This window comes from Myotis brandtii, unplaced genomic scaffold (genome assembly GCF_000412655.1).
Source record: "Myotis brandtii unplaced genomic scaffold, ASM41265v1 scaffold187, whole genome shotgun sequence".
Taxonomy (NCBI): Eukaryota; Metazoa; Chordata; class Mammalia; order Chiroptera; family Vespertilionidae; genus Myotis; species Myotis brandtii.
In genome coordinates this window covers 6,520,678-6,531,677 of record NW_005356944.1, presented here as the reverse complement: position 1 = coordinate 6,531,677, position 11,000 = coordinate 6,520,678, and positions in this window count along the sequence as shown.

Genomic DNA, 11,000 nt, shown 5'->3' with positions numbered 1-11,000 from the left:
CTTCCTTGTCATACAGGACCAGGTGAGGTAATGCATGAAAGGGCTTTGAAAACTGGAAATCATGACACTTTCCTTAGGTACTTAACAATTACTGTAACTAGTCATCATCTGAAAAATATATACAAGGAAGACAGAAAGACTCATTGTTTGAAATGCCAACTTTAAAATGATCTAGAAACACAAAACGCGTGCTTTTCTTTATAATGGCATTTGTAAGGTGGAGACATTTCATTTGCTTTTTTAAAGATACTGTCCTTTTGATGAACAACCTTTGGACCTCGTGGCATCTTCTTTAGGGACCGAACAGCAATTTGAGAATTGTTTCAGACAGAAATCTGAGCGGTCCCAGCTCCTGGATTAAGGCAGCTCCCTTTATGAGTGCATTTTCTGGGTAAACATGCAAACTGGATTAAACCAAGCACCTCACTGTGGATAAGGAAAATCGATGCCCTGTGGGTTGAACTGTTTATAGTCTTACTGCATAAATGAACACACCATTTATATTTAAGAGTTCTGCAATCTCAAGCTAGCCATAGCTGTTAGCTTCTCACTTCAAGCTCATGCACATAGCCATCACCATGGAGAGTCAGTGCTTGTGGGTTAAAAGCAACTAATGTCAGACCCCTGCTGGCCTAGTCTGGCACTGCATAGGGGAACACACACTCCTGTTCCTATCCTTGGGGAAATTTGCTCCAGGTACAAGAGAGTCGACATGCTAAGGATTGTCTGGCCTCACTTTATCGAGTTGTCAGTATTCATCAAAAGGTGTGTCAAACTGGGAGCAAGAAGAAAGGTCAGACTTGACTTATAATGGAGAACAATGGCTCTCGAGGTGCAACCAAAGGATCGTGGTCTCCCTTTAGGGCAGTTTGGGGCTTGAGCTGGCCTGTCCCACCAGCTCGCTTTTCATTGCTATAGCCTGTAGTGCAGCCCTTATTTTTCAGTTGGCTTTCAGACTCACTGTTGGTTGCATACTTTGACCTCTTGGGGGGCCGAAGCTTTCTCCCCATCTTTTTCATTCTGTATCTCAAATTGGGCAAGGAGGAGGAGTAGGAAGGGTGGAGGTCAAAATGGAGTGCTCAAGGATAAATGTAATAGGACCACATTGATAGGAGGTGAAGTTTGCCAGTATAAGGAGTGCCCAGAATGACAAATCTTTCCCTCCTTGTGGTCTGTGTTCTCTCCTCTTCCGTTATGAAACATGAAATGGGGCCTGCCCCTCCCTGCGAGGAAAAGGGTGTCTAGGAAATAGGCAGCACCAAGCAGCCAAGGGATAGAGAGAAGAAACCCAAACAAAACAAGAGCCTCAGATGAAGAGACCACAGCTCTTGTTTTCAGGAAGAGGATCTTGATTAGGGCTCCTGACTGGGAGAAATCAGTCCTCGCAGACGTGAGGGAATCATTTCAGAGGAGCAGAGGTTGGCGAGTGGCAAAGTGGCTGAGGTGCCTGGCTCAACTCCCAACCTAGAGTTTTTGGCCACAGTGAACCAGGTAAACCCCAGGGAGCAGGCCAATGGGTTGGGACTGGGGAGCCACTAGGGGTGGGGAAAATCCTTCCACTTTCTCTGCTTTAACATGGCCTAGCAGACGAACTCTTCTTCTTCTCCTCATGGTAGAAGGTCTGAGGAGGGTTTCCAATGGCCAAAAGTCAGGGCCTTGACTCACATGGTTCACCCTAGTGGCCTCAGGACTTGAAGGGCACAGGAAGATGGCGTTGCACTGGAAACCAGGATATCTTTCAGCCAAGCCCCTCGGTCCCTTCCTTGAGGGGTTTGAGCCTCTTCAATTTGCTTGAGTGATGCAAATCCACTCTTCCCAGTAAAACAAAATCACCATCGCATTAGCATCCCAGAGAATGTTCTGTGATTGCAGGAAGGAGAGCTGTGATTGCCAGTCTAAACATGGAGTCCTTGGTGCCTTTCAGAAGCGTTGCTGGCTGCACTGGCAGGCAGTGAGAAATCCACCCTGGACTTTCTGTGGAGAGTGTCCACATGGATGGACTCTAAGATACTTCGTCAGTGTCCTGTTGATGGGCACTTAAGTCATTACCACATTGTTTTGCCATTATAAACAACGTCACATGAACATTCTTATGCAAAATGCTTTGTACCTGTGTCATAGTTTTTTCAGTTAGAGAGATTTCTAGAAATGGACTTGAACACCACCAAATTTCCTTTCAAAAACCCTTTTTTGGTACTTTAATCTATATAACAAAAGCCTAAGCAGCCGTTATGGCGGAATGACCAGAACGACCAGTTGCTATGATGCACACTGACCACCAGGGGCAGACACTCAACACAGGAGCTGCCCCCCTGGTGGTCAGTGCACTCCCACAGGAGAGCACCACTCAGCCAGAAGCCAGGCTCACAGCTGGCAAGTGCAGCAGTGGTGGCGGGAGCCTCTCTCACCTCCACGACAGCGCTAAGGAGCAGCGAGCCGAGTGGGAAGGAGCAGTGAGCAGGCGGGTGGTAAGAAGCGAGGGGTCCTGGACTGTGAGAGGGTGCAGGCCGGGCTGAGGTGCACCCCCCCCCCAGTGCATGATTTTCGTGGGGGCGTCTGGTCTATAATAATAATGGTAATATTGATCATAACTATTTTATTTCTTGAGGGCTTACTATGTGTCAGGCATTTTCTTAAGCACTTTTCATGCATGATCTTATTTGACCTTCTCATCAACCCAGGATGGTAGTTCTAGTATTATCCCCATTTTAGAGATGAGGAAATGGAGACACCATGCATGTAAGTTACTTGTTTAAAGTGACTTAAATGCCAGAACCAGGCATCCTGACCCATTATTTCACTCTAAAGACAGGAGCACCTCTATTTTAGGAAGAAAGAGCGTGGGTAAAAGGTGTGGTGAACTTGACCACAATTCCCAGGGAAGGAAAGTCAGTTAGAAGCTCACTATTGGACGTGTCACCATCTTGAGTCTTCATTGATACATCTTTGAGTTTGGTGTTGATACAAGAACCTTGAGCTCAAGGTCGCAAGAGTATTTCAATCCAGCCGGGCCTCGGAAACCTCTTTTTTAAATTCGTAATTCAATCAACCTAGCACTTGTTAAATCTAACCTCTGCCAATCAACTGGTTGAAGTGTTTCCTCCCCCCACCACACCCCCAATTAAATTAACTGGCTGTCAGAGTGTTCTGCTGTGTCAGGCTACGTGTACATGGAATGGAATGGAGGGTAAATGCAATTCAAGGCCAGATGTACATGCATTCCTAGAAACGGAATCCCTCCATAGGTGAGAGGACTGAGGACCCCTCAGGAGACAGCTTTTTCCAGGTTGTTTGTGACCACGAGCTTTTCATAATGATACACTTTGTCCCTGAGAGAAAGGGTCAGAGGAAGCTAAGGAAAGGGGCAAGAAGGAGGAGGTAGAGGAAGGACAGCTGTCCTAGCAAGCAGGGGTATTTATTCCTCACCATCGCTAAATGCTCTTGCTACATTCCAGTGGATCTCATAATCTCCTAAGAAAATACCACCCTGTGTCTCTTCTTTACTTGGAAGGGCATGAACTCTGTAAGAGACAGCCGTGACCACTTGGAGGGTATCATGCACACTTTCTATACAAGGAACAGGGCCATCACTAAATTACCAGCTTAACAAAACACACACATGCACAAGACACATGGCACAGGACCAGCCTGCTGGGGAGGGGAACAGTGTACAAACTTCACTAAAACTGTAACGAGTTGGAAAACTGTAATCCCAAGAACTCCTTTCAGGGAAATAATTGTGTGGAGGTGGAAGAAATAGTTTGAAAGACATTTGGAAGTGGGTGGGGTGATGCACCCCAAAAGGGTAAGCTGGAATAACAACAGATGGTCGCCAAACGGTCCTTTCTAAAAAGGGGTCAGGGCTTTTGTGTCTGTGAGGGTGGTATGCAGGTTGGAGCACAGCGTAAGGTGCATACCATCCTATCCTCTAAATAAATGTTGACCTAATATTTAAAGAACAGCAGTTTGGAGGGGTGCCAAGTCCTTCTTCTTGATGTGCCCACATTTCCCTCTGGTCTTGCATTCTCTCTCCCTCTCTCTCTCTCTCTCTCTCTCTCTCAATGGCACCTCCCATCCCTGTGCTATTTCCTGGCACACATGAGTGCACCTAAAGGTTCAAGTCTAAAGTGGCAGGGAAGGCGTTTGAGAATGATCCACGTTCAACTCAGGTCATTAAAAATGGCAGACACAAGCTGCCATTTTTAATGACCTGCAACATGAGTTTACTAGTCCAGAAAATGATGTAACTGTTAAGCTGGAAAAAAGAGGCCTGCCAATGCACATGGCTTCCTGGGCACCTTCACCGGCGCTTGGTGTATTGCTGTGGTAGAGGACTCAACCAAGCAGGCCAGTGCTGCCTTCACTCAGAGTAATCCCACAAGGCAGCTCTTTTTTTTTGGAGGGAGAGTGGGAAGGGGGAAGAGAGAGAGACAGAGAGAGAGAGCTAATGTCTCTGTAGCTCTCAGACTAAGAATTCTAGCCAATGGAATGTTTCCCTTCAGTATCAAAGAAGGAACCTTGGGGAGTCTGCCAGAATGTTCTAATGTGGACTCTTGGGAGACTAAACAGACTTTCTCTTCTGAGAGATGGTGGCCAAACCTGGTTAAGCACTCGGGTTTCCCAACAGCCATATGACTTTAGGGAAATCATTTCATCCCTTTGGACCTCAGTTTTTCCACCAGTGAAATGAGGTCAGTTGGATTCATCTCTAACTCCATGTTTCCTACAATTATCCCATGGCACCAGGAAACCATACTCTATGCTCTTCTTGAAGTTCCACAATGCACATGAGCGTATTCAAAGGTCAAGAAGTCCCACAGGGAAGAAACCTATTGAACTGTGTTTCACTTCCCAAGTTACTTGACCACAGTAGTGTTTCGAGGCTTATGCACACTTGCTGTCTTAGTCTTCCTGGGCTGCTATGATAAAATACCATCAACTGGATGGCTTATCAGCACACATTTATGTCTCACAGTTCTGGAGTCTGGAAGTCTGAGATCATGGTCAGGTTCTGGTGAGAGCCTTCTGGGTTGCAGACTGCTGACTTCTCACTGTGCCCTCACACGGTGGGAAGAGGGTGAGAGAGCTCTCTGGGGCCCCTTTTATCAGGGCACTAATCCAATCATGAGAGCTCCACTCATGACCTGATTACCACAAAGACCCCACCTCCTCATACCATCACACTAGGGGTTAAGATTTCAACATATACATTTTAGAAAAACACAGATATTCAGTCCAAAGCATTTGGACAAATGCTCTCCATCAAGACTTTATATTAGTTCAGTCATCATGGCATAGCCCCAACACACATATACACATCTGTGCACATATGTATTCACCCGTGGACACACAATACACACGTGGAGAGGAAGAGAGATGGGGTTCTTCCAGATTTTTTCCCGCTGTCACTACTTTCTCTGCTAAGTAGTGACCATCTCAGAGCAGGAAGAGGGAGAGCAACCTCCAATCTAGTGGACTCTTCCCCTCATTTTAGGAGTATGTAGAGCAGGGAGTTGCTCTGTCCAATGCTGCGCAGCTTGTTGGCGGCCGAGCAGGAATGGCAGTTAGGTTTCCCAACTCTCTTCCCTCTTCTCCTTCTGGGGGCGCCACTTGCTTTGGACACTCATCTGGGGTGGATGTAGCTAACGGGGCCTCCTTCATTTTCTGCATCAAGATGTAATACTGGAGTAACTGCAGACACAAATGCTATCAAGATGTCAGTGAGCAAGTCCACAGATACTTTTTGCACATTTATTTCGTGTCAGGCAATTTTGCCAGCATTGGTAATACAGTCATCAACACTCCATGCAACCTTCAAAGAGTTATGGGCAGCGACCATATGAACAAATACATGGACATAATAGGAGATACTTATAATTGATATAAAAGTGTCATTGGGTGGGTGTGGTAGAGAGGCCTGTGACGTGGTCTTGGGGAGGATCTAGAGGCTGAGCAGGGAAGCCAGTCCATGTGGAGCAAGATAAAGGTAGGCTCTATCTCCGCTCTGAGGGCTCCGTTTTGATGAGCGATGGACATCACAATAAACAATGATCATAAGCTACCACTTATGTGCGTCCTATGTGGCAGGCAATATACGAAGCCTTGTGGATACAGCTGCTCATTTAATTCCTCAGAGTTGGTTGAGGACAGAGCTAGTACTAGAACCAAATCCGGCTACTTCTAAAGCCCAGTATCTAGGGGCAAGACCACTCCATTTTCTAGACAGAGACCACACGTTGCTTTTTCCTGCAAGATGCAACATTGGGGTTACGTGGTTCACAATGTTAACAGCTTCCCCTAACAATTTAGGCTAAATTTCACTTTTCACCTTATTCCATCACTCTTAGGTCTGTCCCCCAGGGGCCTCCCCCTTCCCCAATAATACATACAAAATCAATTACATGTGTATCATCCCATGCCAGTTGTGTTTGCACCTCAGAAGGGAGAAGAGTATGTTTTTTACGAGTGGAAATTTTGTTTTTCCAATCTGTTCCCTCCCGGCGGGATCGCAATTCTGTTTCTGAAGTTAGACATGGTGTGTGGGTTTGCAGCTGAGCTGGCGAGGGAACGGATACACACCACACCTTATTTATTTTCTCTTTTGTGGAAGGATCTCAGCTGCTTTTCTGCCCGGATTGAATTCCCTTACTCCTGAAGAATGACCCAAGGAGAGGAATTTCCCAAACATCTGAAATCTGAGAATTTGTGCCTGGAATCCACGAGGCTCATGGTTTCCAGATGGAGAGACCGGAAGAGGAGGCGGCGGAGGAGCAGAGGAAGGAGGTGGGAGGATAAAAGGCAGGGGAGGCCTGAACTCTGGATCACTTCTGACTGCCTTGTGAACCAGGCCAGGCCTCTCACTCGCTCTGCAAGTTTGCCATCTGACAGTGTGCCAGGCCCCGAGGAGGTGCAGTGTTCATGCGCGTCCTCCTGAGGCGGCCCCAGTGATTGTGAGGAAGTAAGCCCTCGTGAAATTGTCTTTTCTGAGGGCAGTGACTCACCTCAGTAGCACAATATAAAGTGAAGCCCACAGCTTGGCTATCTAGAGGGGCATAAACACTCCAGATGGGTTTTCTCTCCAAGACACACACTTCTAGAAAAATCTTGGATTCTTCACACCCACTTACCCATATGCAGCAGTGGGCCCGGAGGTGAACTAATTCTTCCTCCACGTGTCTTGTTCTTATGCCAGAGGTGGGGAAGAGGGCTTCACGGGCAACCGAGTTTTGGGTAAATTGAGAGGCCACATGTGGCCTAGGTTTGAGCTCAAAAAGAATGTCCTTGTTTGATTAGTACAGCATCTTCTAGGAAAAACAGGAAGTCTAAGGAGAATAGATCAGAACCCAGCTGTTAGCAAATGGGAAATTGGTTTAAGTGCTGAGAAAAGACCCATTTTTATTGCTATCAGTGGTGTCTCTCTCATCATCTCCACCCACAACCACCCCACTGACACTCACTACCACTACCCCCATCCCCCTCACCACCACCACCACCACCACCAAGCCAAAGAGTATCCTTGCTCCTCTATCACAGTTACTGCTACTTGGAAGAGGCCGAATTTGATACGAGGATACAGCCATCCAGCTGGGTCCACAAGGTCCCAGAAGCCCACTGTGTGGCGAGAAACCCGATATAGAAAGGTTACTTCCAGTGAACACCTGCAACCTCCTCGTGTCCTAATAGAAATGGGGAGGCAGCAAATGGCCAGAGAAACACAGTGGGACTCAGCATTTTGAAGAGCCAAGCAAAGCGTTCAAGCTCTTAACCTTGATCTCCTGGTCTGGGCCATGTCAAGGTTGACTACACCCTGGCGTGGGGGAGAAACAGGTGAACACATTCTGCAAGGGCATGACTTCAACAGACCACTTCTCTAGCCTGGAGGTAGGAAGGGATGCTGCCTGCCTCCTCAAGCTCAGAATTTATGAACTTCAGACAAGGAGGTGAACCTGGGGTATGAGCCAGGCATTATCACCAGGGAAAGGTGGACCACTTCCCCCTCTCTCCACCCTCCTTTTCCTGATTATACTGTTCAGAAATGAATTATGCTTTAATCCCTTCTGCTGCTAAGCGTGTTACAAAATGTGGGTTGCAATGTCATTATAAGAAATATTTAAGTAAAAGAGAAAGAAAAAGGAGAGTGAGGAAGGAAGGAAGGTTGGAAGGAAAAGAAAATGTTATAGCCAGTGACACAACTCATCATTACCACCAGCAGAAGATGAAGAGGCAGGGACACTCCTTGCCTGTGTACACAACGAGATGCAGTTGATTAACGTGGACCATTTCTGTCTGTAATGAATGTGGCACGTGCTTTCACAGTCATGCAGTGTTGGAAGCCAGGCATCAGGGGAGAAAAGATCATTCCAGTCACATGCTTCCTGATTTCTTTATCGCAGGGTCATCAGACCAGAGCCCGGTTGCCACAAAGTGCTCAATGATCCATGGGAAATGAATCATGTCTTCATTCCAGGGCTTAATACATGCATTACATCACTATTAGAAGCAAGCCACTCTGTGGTTGTTGGCTTCCACATGGATTAAGGTCAAAAGTGGCCCTGGAGACCGAATTCCCTAGTGAGGGTTTGCCACGCAGCTGCATGTGTCCTTTGCTCCTGAATTCTTTCTTCTCCTAGCAACAACTACTAAACACCAAGCTCCCCAGGCTGGTCTTATGTCTACAAAAGGGTTGCTCTTGTAGCAAAGAGCTGGAGACATACAAGCGAGAATCTGTTATTATGGGTTAAGTTGTGTCACACCCAACTTGCAGTGAGAGTCCTGTTTCTTTTTATTAGACTCCAATTTTGTTGCAATCACGACTGCTTGAAATAAATGGGCAATTGACAGGGGCTTAGAGATAACAGTGATGCTTAAGTGATTTTTATAGTGGCAGTACTTGTGGTAACAGAAGTTGACCTGTATTCTGGTTATTATTTTTATTCTTCGCGTTGGAAATTCGGCACTCCCATTGTTCATGCCATTATAGGCGGAGCGCTGTAGCGTGAAAGTCACTTAGAAAGCTATGAAAAAACTCTCCAAACACAAGAGGCTCATGAATAAAACCTCAGGTAGGGGGAAGGGTTTTGTTTGGTTTTGTTTAGCTAAATGTTCTGGGTGGTCAAAGTGTATTCCTTTTAATCCCTAATGTGTTTGTTTTTTTCACTTGTGATATAAATACTTCTAAAATGTTTGATATGCAAAACTTGTCTTCTGAGTCTAATGTAGTTTCTTTAGGTGACAGGCTCAGGGTCATCACTCTGAATACAATTCCACTGTCCTGTGATACGAGGCTTTTGGGGATGGAGATGCACATAGAGCTGGTTTGGCACTGAATCCCTGCCCCAAACACTGCTTCCTGAGCTCTGCCGTCTACTGCAGCTTGTTTATCTTCTCTCTGGCAGCGCTTTTTCCCCTCTTGACCTAAGTTCCCTCTAGAAGTCTGTTTCTCACCCTTAATCTGCTGTAGGCTTGGAAACCAGACATCAAACATCTAGAATTATGTGTGAAGTAGGAATGACTAGGTTCTAAGTGGGTGCTGTACGGGTAGACGTACGACCTTTCTCTCATATGTTTGCTTCCTAACATTCATTTCAGCTGTCAGAAGCTTGTTAGCGTAGTTCCTCGTTCTGTCACTTTTGAGTGGGTCCAGCAGAGGTTCGAGATTTTTCTGGTTCTGTCTCAATGATTGTCAAACCACCTGTTTGGATTTCATGTTCAGAAAGCAGAGGTCGGTGAAGCTGACGGCTGGGTGAGCCCCAGGTGAAGGAGTTGGCGTGAAGGTGGTGGGCCATTTTTGTAAGGTAAATGGTACACCGTGGCCCTGATGGCTGAACTCAGTAAATGAACTGAAACAGACAAGCTTCTTCTGCAGTCCCTTTCCCTTAATGCAAAGCTGGCCCCGTGTCAAGCTGTTGAGGATGCCTGCGAGATGTTAAATTACAGACCGAGTGTCAGAGCTGGCTGACGTTTTGGGATTCCAAGTCTATGGCAACTGATACCATGGCTTTGCCTTTCCTGGCAATTTCATTATTTATGGCCTTGGACTAAATAAGATAAAGTAAGTCTAATAGCTCCCTCCTTCTAACAGTGCAGTTTCAGGTCAGAAGAGGATTTTACGGCTACCCTTGGCCCTCCTTCCCTCACTGGGCACTGTACTTTGCAGAACTGTCCAAAGAAAAGCCAAAAAAGGGACACATTCCTTCCCCACAAGGCCATGCTATGTCTTTGTATGGGGGTGGGGGTAGTGATGTTATTCAACAGTACAAGACGCAGCTAGGAGCGATTAACAGCAGGGGTTGGGAAGTCTGCTGGACCTGGGTTCAAATCCTGGCTTCCATTTAGTAGGGTGTGACCTTGGGCACAGTATTTAATTCTCTAAATCTGATTCCTGAGCAATAAAGTCAGGGATGCTATATTAGTGCTGTGAGAAATGAAATAAGATAGTGTGAAAAGCAGCTAGAATAGTGCCTGGCCCAGAGAAAGAGCTCACTAAATGGTAGCTATTATTAACAAAAATAAATGATTTTAACCTGGAGACTTTAATATTTAACAAGTACAGCTACTCAGCAAGCCAGTTATTAACTTAAGCCAGCCTTTTTTTTTTCTTCTTTTCCATGACATCTTCTTCTCTTATTAAGACTGGCAGGCAGACTTTCAGCTAGGTATTTCTGGTGCCTGGTTAAGGCCAGGAGATATTCCAGACAAGCTGCTATCTCACCCTTTTAAAAGCGTAACGGAAATGGGCCCACCTCTACGCTGGACCAAGCAAAGATCAATAAAACAAAGAGTTGTAGCTTTCAGAGGGAAAGACAACAAAATGAGAGGAAGGGCTGGGGCACTGGGATGTGGTGGTGAGATCCTGGCACCAGGAAGTGGGGAAGAAAACCTCCCAACACTTTGTGGTTGATTAAAACCCTGAGACTCCCAAGAGCTCTGGTGCCTGGCAATGCCACCCCGCCAGGCGGAAGTGTCCTCAGCGGCTGGGACAGGGGAAACAGGGCCTCGTG